The 9118-nt window shown below is 41.9% G+C and overlaps 1 long non-coding RNA gene across 1 annotated transcript; it reads left to right on the forward strand.

The window, feature by feature from the left end:
• Positions 1 to 4617: 4617 nt before the first annotated feature.
• Positions 4618 to 5347, forward strand: LOC135238075 (uncharacterized). The gene is made up of 2 exons (XR_010325006.1): positions 4618 to 4842; positions 5117 to 5347. It is a non-coding gene; the product is annotated as an uncharacterized LOC135238075 (long non-coding RNA).
• The last annotated feature ends 3771 nt before the right edge of the window (positions 5348 to 9118 follow it).

Here is a 9118-nt window from a genome sequence, read left to right on the forward strand (position 1 = left end):
GGTATGAGTGATTAGTCATGCATGTGGGGCGGTCTGCATTGTGTGAAAAATGCATGCTGTGAGTGCATAATGCACCTCGGTTACTGGGGTGTATGCCATCTCTGCTAAAAGACGAGTTAAAATTATTGATAAAAAATAAGTTCTTTGATGGGTGAACTGTCTGAAGCCAAGAGTGAAGGCTGAGTAACCTTGGAAAAGGACCACTGCCACGGCTAAAAGAGGGGTTAGGTCCGGAAATAAAAACACGCTTCCCACAGTCCGCAAGTGAGTTAAAAAGAAGGATAAAATTGTCTTGTAGAGCTTTCGACTGATATTATGTGTCATTTGTGTCAACGTGTGTAATAACATTATAGACATATAGATGTTTACTGAGAACGGTTGGTATTTGTGCTAAAATGTCCAAAATATTGGCACCAGGAATACTGTAGGGTACTGCTGTGTTTGTCCAAATGTTCCGATAATCAGTGATGTGAGTGGGGGTGGCGAGGGCCTTGGCCCATGGAGGGAGCTGCAGTCTGGGGAGAAGCCTCCACCTGGGCTGGCTCTGCAGGAGTGCTGTGTGGCTTTGTTTGGCAGTCGGTGGCAGGTCTAGGGGCAGTAGAACCACCAGAAGCAGGGCCTGGGGCAGTAGATCCACATGTGGCAGGGCCAGCGGCAGTAGAATCACCAGGGGCAGTAGATCCACATGTGGCTGGGCCAGGGGCAGTAGAGCCAAAAGCAGCAGGACCAGGGGGCATTAGATCCACACGCGGCAGGGCCAGGGGCTGTAAAACCTTCAGCAGCGGGGCCAGGTGGGGGTGAGGCGTGGGTTGGGTGAATAAGGTCCTCGTCACCCAGGGATGCAGAGCGGTTCACAAGGTTCAGAGAAGGAAAAAGAGAGCCTCTGAGATCCTCTCACCACTGCCTCTGTCCAACTGGCCTCAGGGTCGGGGGTAGAGCGGGAGGTACGGCGGGGAAGCAAAGGGTCCCACGGAATGGCTGAATTTGTGATTTTATATATTATTATAAGAGATATGTGATAAAATATAAATGTAGTTAAAATAAGAGAAATTTAAAATCGTTGGTCTGACACTGAGGCACAAGGTTACGTTTTCAGGTAGCCTGCCGGCGGTCTCAATTCTCAGACGTGGCGACTGAACTGAACCACTGATCTGGGGTCTCCACCACTCAAGCCTACTAGACCGATTTTAATTAAACCGATTTAATTTTTGGGCTTTTTTCAGCTGTATTTGGATAGAACTGTGTAGAGAGACAAGAAGAATTAGGAGGAGAGAGAGGGAGAGATGTGCAACAAAGGTCGGCGGTCGGATTCGAACCTGTGGACAGCGCTCTACAGACTGCCCCACTAGAGGCCCCGTAATTTTACTTTCTGATAAAATAACAGAAAGTGAAGGATCAAAAGATTTAAAATGTGTGGTTTAGCCATCCTTAAACACTGGCTTTGTAAAAACAATGCACAGTAGTGGGATATGTTTTTTGAATAAAGTATCTTCAAGAAGCTGTGTGTCCAGACGGCATGTTATAGGTAAACAGTTCTATTTCAATGGTGTCCCTACACACTAGCTTTGTAAAAACCTCACGGTGGTATAAATTGTTGACGGGAGTTCTTCCTGTTACAAAGTCGCCGAATTTCAGCATTTGAAATGAATCCAAACGATCCTAATGAGAGCAGGAAATTGAGCTTGCTTTCAGTCGACTTTCTCTGCAATCCTCTGACTAAACCTGTGGTGGGATCTCAGCTCTGTAATGAACTGATTTTTTAATTGGGGTGGTAGGAGAGTCGCTCGTATTACAGTGAGTGGGTGAGAGAATGATTTGATGAAAAAGAGTGGGGAAAACCAAGAAAAAGAAAGTCGGTGAACTGATATTAGTTATTGGTGTGATGGTCTAACGGTGACGGTCGCCTCTGTCATGCCGTTGAACAAAGGGCACGACTCGTGTCACCTGGCCCCATCGAGGAAGAAAGTATAAAGGTTGATACGAGCCCTGTGCCACAACAACACAATAAGAGCACAGTACGCAGAGGCAAAGGTAATCCATATTTGCCATGTTTCATTTTCCTCGCAATGTGAAATTGTTGCAGACTGTATTTTTATTCAATCCAATTGAATTTAATTTGTACAGTGCTTTTTACAGAGAACTTTCACAAATACGCTTTGCAGAGAAGCACGGCAAGAAACAGAGCAAACAGAGCCAAGTCTGAACCCCCAAATAGACAATAGACAAGTGTGACCTGCTATGTGGCTTCTGGGTGCTAGTGGGCAGGTAGGGGGCAATCTTCCCTCCAATGTCATTGGGGCACTGTAAAGTAGAAAGGTGGTGACCTTTGGATGAGAGGTTAAGCCAAGGTTCTGATTCCCAGCAGCAATTAAAGGTTTCATACAATTTCCCAGAAAGCTATCTCTGCATCTGGGCATGTGATCATTCTACCCACATCTGATTGGCTAGCAGCCCATTGGATTCCCTGTGCAGTTTGATTCAACCAGAACTCATCCCTCCAGTGGAGTTCTCTGTTGAGCCAGTAGCTGACCTAAAGACCAAGGCTTGTGAACATGAGCATAGCTAATGGTGCTCGAGAACACAGAAAGAAATAACTTCCACACTGTAAAAATCAACAGCCCACTTTATTCATAACTACATCACAGAACTGTAAAAGAAGTAAAAAGGAAAGTGAGGTCACGTGATTCTATTCAACCATATTCCGTTTGGTACTTTGAAATGTGAAACGGTTTTCAAAATGGGTTTCAGTGTGCATGAGGCCTCAAATGTTCTGTGCCACATTATGTAGTTATAATTAGTTATTAGTTATAATTGTGATGTCAGAGTCATGCCATGTGAATGCTTTCGTAAGGTGGGTTGCCATGGGTTCTTTGTTTAGCCCTGAGAATGGCCTTCGGGCATTCTCTCTTTGGGCAGCTTGTTCAAGACTGATGACATTGCTCTATTTCTAAAAATAGAAGCATGAGCGTTGTCCCAGATCCGCCTGGCCTCTCTCTGGAGTCGATCGCTACGTTGGTAGCAGACGTGGCGGCGGGGTGTCGATGGAGGGGGCTGGCCTCACTGGGGTGGCAGGCTGTGGGTGGCATGTGAGCATGGAGGCACGCTCTGTGGGTCGGTGGGGAGTCCTGCAATGATCCGCTCCTGAGGCCGCCTAACTGCTCCACTAACAGCGAACCTGTCTTCAGTGTACCGCTTAGCGCAGCTGCCTCTCTCCCCTGAAGACCTGAGTTTGATCCCTGCCACCGCAGTATATTTTAAGCCAAAGAATAATGCCATTATTCGTTTAAAACGGCAATTGATATGTGCATATTAATGTTGTTTTAACATAAAATGGTGAGTTGAAATAGTGCAGAATTGTACATTTTCAAATAATTTGACCCAATGCAGCAAGTTTTTGCATATGAATAAAGTCAAACCATTATTTGTTTAAAATCATAAAATCAAGTTGAAACAACAAATGATCATTGTTAGATTAACTTTAACTTAAAACAGGGGTTCCCAAACTCAGTTCTGGGGCCCCGTGTGTATGCTGGTTTTCATTTCAACCGCAGTCGCAATCCCAGAATTTTAAATTAATTTATTTAAGTTATTTTTTCTTAATAATTATCCTCTTAAGCCACATTATGGCAGATATAGGTATGCATGCCATAATAAAATTCCCTGTTCATACTGTGATGATTGTGTGTGTATGTATAAAAGAGGTAAAACTAAAGAGGTAAAAATTAAGGACTGAGGTGAATCAAGTAGGCTCCTAATTGGTTAAATTGTGGACACCGGGCACTAAAACTAACCATCTGCAAGATAATGAAGAATTAAAAAACAAAGAATGATAATGTGCCAAACCTGCATTGTGAGAATAATTTTAAGGAAAAATTATGAAAGTAAAGACATATTCATCTACCTAATTAGGAGCATATTGATTTACCTTTTGTTTTTCATTTAATCAGAAAAGTCACCTCTTATGCAATTGTTTGCAGCATATCAACATATGAATTTAATTCTTTCTGACATCAAAAGCTATTTCTGACATATATAGATTAAGAGGGCAAATAATCCTTATAAGCATGAAAAGCACTTATTAGCAGTTTAAAATTATGGGATTGTGACTGGTTGGAAAGACAGCAAGTATACACAGAGGTTCTCTATGTCTGAGTTTGGGAACCAATGACTTAAAAGACAACATTAAAACAATGAGAACTTTTAAAATCAAATTCACTTTTTCTGGTGGATTTTAAAAGTGGAAACAAAGGCTATTTTCAAGTGAAGTTTACTCATGATTTTAAAGCAGCAGGAAACATGCTTTTAAGTTGAACTAGTTTGAATTTTATTTAGATTTTATTTTCGTAATTTATTGTGTCAATGCAAAGATGTACTGCACTGCTATGTTTTTTTCTACTAATAGTGGGTACTAAATGGTGAAGTTGTGTAGAATCATTATTTCTCTCTTGATTATGGTTGGGATGATTCCCCATTGTAGCATTCTGTCAGCCTGAGAGGCGGATTGGTCTCAGCTGTGCCGGCTGGTGGAGAGAGCACACGCACCTGGGCTGCGTTAGCTAATCAGCCCAGGTGCTTAAAGGTGTGCTGCTCTCCACAGTTCGGGCCTGAGACCGGGTGCTTACACCTTCAGTGAGTTTCTTTATTTGAGTTTCATTTAATTTCAGTTTTTGTTTCTTTCAAAAAGACGGGGAGAAGTGAACCCCCACTAAAAAGTTGGAAAGCAGTCCAGCTAAACTAAAATGGTTGTTTTGTTATTTTAGTTTGTTGTTTTAGTTAATTGTTTTTGCCTGGAACTCGTGAGGGGGAAGGGTGAAGATAGCGTTTATTTTATTTCATGTTTGGGTGGGTGCGCTCTCTCTCTCTCAATGGTGCTTCCTGGCACTGCCGCATCTCCCTCTCTGGGGTGTCACGGTGGCATGTATACGCATATATAATGTACATTTATATTTTGCATGGTGAAAATGAGCCTTTTATATAATACTCTAAATGCGAGACTTTCAGAATTAAGTGTTTTGCATGGCATTTGTGCTTTGGTTACAGCCCTGGAGTTAATCTGTATATTTAATCTGTGTATTAAATGTGCCCCCCACCCGTCCACACTATCTTCCTGCAACAGATCAATGAAATAAGGTTCCTGTGTGCCTGCTGACACAAACTCATCATAGAGAAACAGACTCTAGCCTGGTTGAAAAGGCCCATTCTCAACAACACCCAGTGTTCTCATAGGTTCCCGGATTCCTACGTACCTGAGTGCATATGACAAAGTGGCAAAGAATGTGAAATATGGTCGTATTTACAAATATAGGTGTACTGTATATGGTAATGAGGAATATGATCTCGACCTTACTGAGGAAGGGTAACACTGTCTTACATCAGAACCGACGCTTGCGCATCAAGTTGCATGATGGGCCAGAAATGGAATGACGTCAGGAACGGCACTTCAGCGTGGCTGCGTCACAGATTCCTGACACAGAGTTTAATTGCGATGGCAGCCCTTCTTCTGGCTTCTGCCAGTGCTGTTAAACTCTTAAAGACAGCCCGTGTTAGCAAATTCACTTTCCTTCATGCTTATCACTCTGTTCATTACTGAGGGATCCCATGTGAATTGCGAACTGCTGCAAAATAAATCCAATCAGTCCTCTGTTATTTTTCTAAATATGCATTAATAAGGGACTGACGGGTCCTCTCTCTTGCTCTCTCTCCCCCGTTTCCTTTCTTTTCTTTATAACTATTTTTTTTTTAAGAAAACTTTGTCATGGTATAGATATAGCTGCTTCAATATAGCTCTTGTTTAGAGTTTGTCATGTTTTTGGCTGATGCCACCATTTCTTTTCCTTCCTGCGCCTTTTCTTCAGTTATTACGGCCATTGGTTTTTTCATGCGCCTTTTCTTCAGTTATTACGGCCATTGAGTTGATTGAATTATACACGTGCAAATTTCTTTTTACAATTTGCACCTGTTGGCGTTCTATTTAAACCCCAAGCAAGCTGATAAGCTTTGCTTCAGTGTCACTTATGTTGCACGAGAGCCGGTATTCTGTCAAGCAAGGTAAAGGTAAAGGTAAAGGTAAAGGTAAAGGTAAAGGTAAGAGGTAAGGTAAGGTAAGTAAAGGTAAAGGTAAGTAAGGTAAAGGTAAAGGTAAAGGTAAAGGTAAGGAAGTTGAGTTGCGATATTGGATTGTTGTGGCTATAAAATTAGCACAACAGTCTAGCTTTTTTAGATTGTTGGCAACAAGTTAGTGCCACAATCTAAGCTCAGTATTCTTTCTTTAGGGTGTTACTTTTTCAGCCTCGGTTCGAGGTCTGTTTTCTTTGAGTTGCCCCGTTTTCTGCTCCGGCAGTTTTGTTTTATTTTCATACTCCTTAAGCTTTAGTTTTTTTACCCAGTACGTGGGTTGTGTAGAGCTTTTCTTTGGGATACTCTCCCTAAGGAGTATTGTTTTCCTTTTCCTTATTTTTCAGCTGTCCTTGTCTCTTGAGACTTTGTGGCTATTTTACCTCTGGTTAATAGCTTAAAGAACCCCCCTGTTCAGTCGCGGTTGGTCTCCCAAAACCCCCACTCCATCACAGAGTTCACATTCCTATTCATAAACCAAGGAGTTTATACTAATTCTCAATTGAAACCGAATTAGTAATTTTATTAGCTGCTATGTAAACCTGGTTGGCTGTTATTCCAATCACCACAGAGCTCACCCTTGATGCATTTTAATCTTTTGTGATGCATTACTGTCATTAGATTATTTTTGTTATTAGGGTACACACACACACATAATTCTAACAGTGAAATTCAATATGGCAAATGCAAATGTTGTAAGTTGCTCCCAAAAGATCGTGGAGTATCTTCTTCCTGTCCACGGTTGATTGACAGGTCCAGCATCGTGTCTCCTCAATCATTTTTTCTCTATCAAGTGGGAATGCTGCTTGTGAAATTTCACCCCTGCCAACCGCATAAGAGCCACTTGAATTAAAAACAGATGACAAGTTCTCAATTTCCACAGAATATAAAATCTTAACTGCAGACTCGAGGTCAATTTCAATCATCGGAAGTCACCAAGCAACTAAGCCTCCTCAAAGAAGATCTGCATACTCTTTCCTATATTCTCTGAATAAATTGCATAGAAAATGAAAAGTGAGACGGGGGACAACTCTGCAAGAATTGTGTATGATCTTACAGAGCTTCATATAGAAAATTGCACCTGTATGCTGTTAAATTAACTTACAAATGAAACAAATTGAAGCTACTTGTGAAGACGTCATCAAAAGCTGAAAATTCATGACTATCTTTTTAAGATAGATTAATCTAAGTCACACTTAAAAACTCTTGAATATGATGAATCTGGAATCCACGAAGAAATTCCAGATTCACTTTAAGCCCTACTTGCATCTGTAATAATAATAATTATTATTATTATTATTAGCAATGGGCTAATTATTGATCAGCATACATCAATATTTTTAATAATAATAATAATAGTTCTTGTTGTTGGAGTTGTAGTAAAGCAATACAAAATATAATTATATCTAGTTTTGGTTATGCTTTATTTAGGGATGTTTTTCATTTCCTATGGAATTATGAGGCCACAGGAAGTTCTTCAAATCTGGGGCCGGCCTCGGTTGTTGTACCCTTGAGCGCGGTACTAAAGTCTAACGGCTTCGGCAAGCATTCATCAGCCTAAACGGATTATACGTAAAAAGGCGGGATGTGTATAAATTGTCGTGGATTAGAGTGTCTGAGAGGCAAATAAATCCTGTAAATAGCAATATAGCTCTAAAAAAGGGCTCTGACTGCGCTCCCCAGAAGGACCGTGGAGCATTCCGCCTGGGAACGCGCACTGGCGGAATAATTTCCTTAAATCAATATTAGCGGTGCATTTTTGTACCACGGGCAATGTACGCTTTCAGGGGTGCAAGAGGTGAAATGTTTGGAGTCATTATGGGCCCCATTATGATGGCCGGAGGGGGAAAGTATTAGGGACAGACCTGCCGGTGGAGAACAGAGTCTCTTGCTATCTCTGCTCTCTGATGTTCAAACTGGAAATGCAGTTAGTCAGCCGCAAATAGCATAACCCCTCGCCCAAGTATTAATAATTCATGGGAGATGTTGTTAGATTAGTTCAGATATGAAGCTCGCTTTGCTTGGCACTGGTTATAGCACGATCCCTTGTCTCGCCTTCCATTAATATAGAGCCGTGGTGACTTGTGTAAACTTACACAGCTAACAGTTAGCTCTCGCGCCCTGGAAACCAGCCAGATTATGCACCTGCATGGCAGGGGAGCAGCAGTTGGTCTTCCCAATGCCCTTAGCTCTCATGTGGTCATGATTGCTAGGCATTGTCACCTTTACCCCCTGATTTACTAAAGGTTTGCTGTGGCACTATTGGCTTTGCAGGCATAAACAAGTGACAGTCCTGTGAAAGCGTTTTATGTTAGGCACAAACATGGCGGCTACTTTTATCTTGGAATAAAAGTATGAGAAGAAGAGTATGGACAAGAGGAGAGAAAGTATTTCATGGACACATTACCCTAAATGGGATGTCTGAAGATGAGGTGAGGAGCAGATACAGGTTGCCAAGCTATCTCTTTTTGAAATGGGTGAAGGGAGAGGGTGGTTAAAAAAGGCTGTATTTCCTACACTGATCATCTGATATGGATGTGTGTACCCTCACATTAAAACTGACAGTCTGCACTTGAACCTCATATTCATTGTTTTATTTCAAATCCAATGTGCTGGAGTGCATAGCCAAAACAACAAAAAATGAACTGTGTCACTGTCCAAATACTTTTGCATTCAAATTTAAGCAGGCTTACTTCTTTTTCGTATGCGGCTGCTTATATTCTGGTCTCCGGATTTCTCCTCTCTCAAAGCAGGCCATATTTGAGGGACTGGGAGGCATGTAGCTGAAGTAAGAGATTATGTGGGTCAGAGCATCAGATAACTGTCGCTGTGATTCGCTGGGGTCTGCCAGGGAGCGGGCCGGGGAGCTGATGTCTCTCCCAAAGTCGATGTATAAGTTCTGTTTGTTTCCTTAGCTTCTCCGGTAGCAAACCCTCAGCGTTGGGGATGCTCACCTTTGGCAGTGTGTTTTTGCCCTCGGAGGGGTCTTGGATTGGCTCTAGAA

The sequence above is a fragment of the Anguilla rostrata genome, chromosome 13 (genome assembly GCF_018555375.3).
Source record: "Anguilla rostrata isolate EN2019 chromosome 13, ASM1855537v3, whole genome shotgun sequence".
Lineage (NCBI taxonomy): Eukaryota > Metazoa > Chordata > Actinopteri > Anguilliformes > Anguillidae > Anguilla > Anguilla rostrata.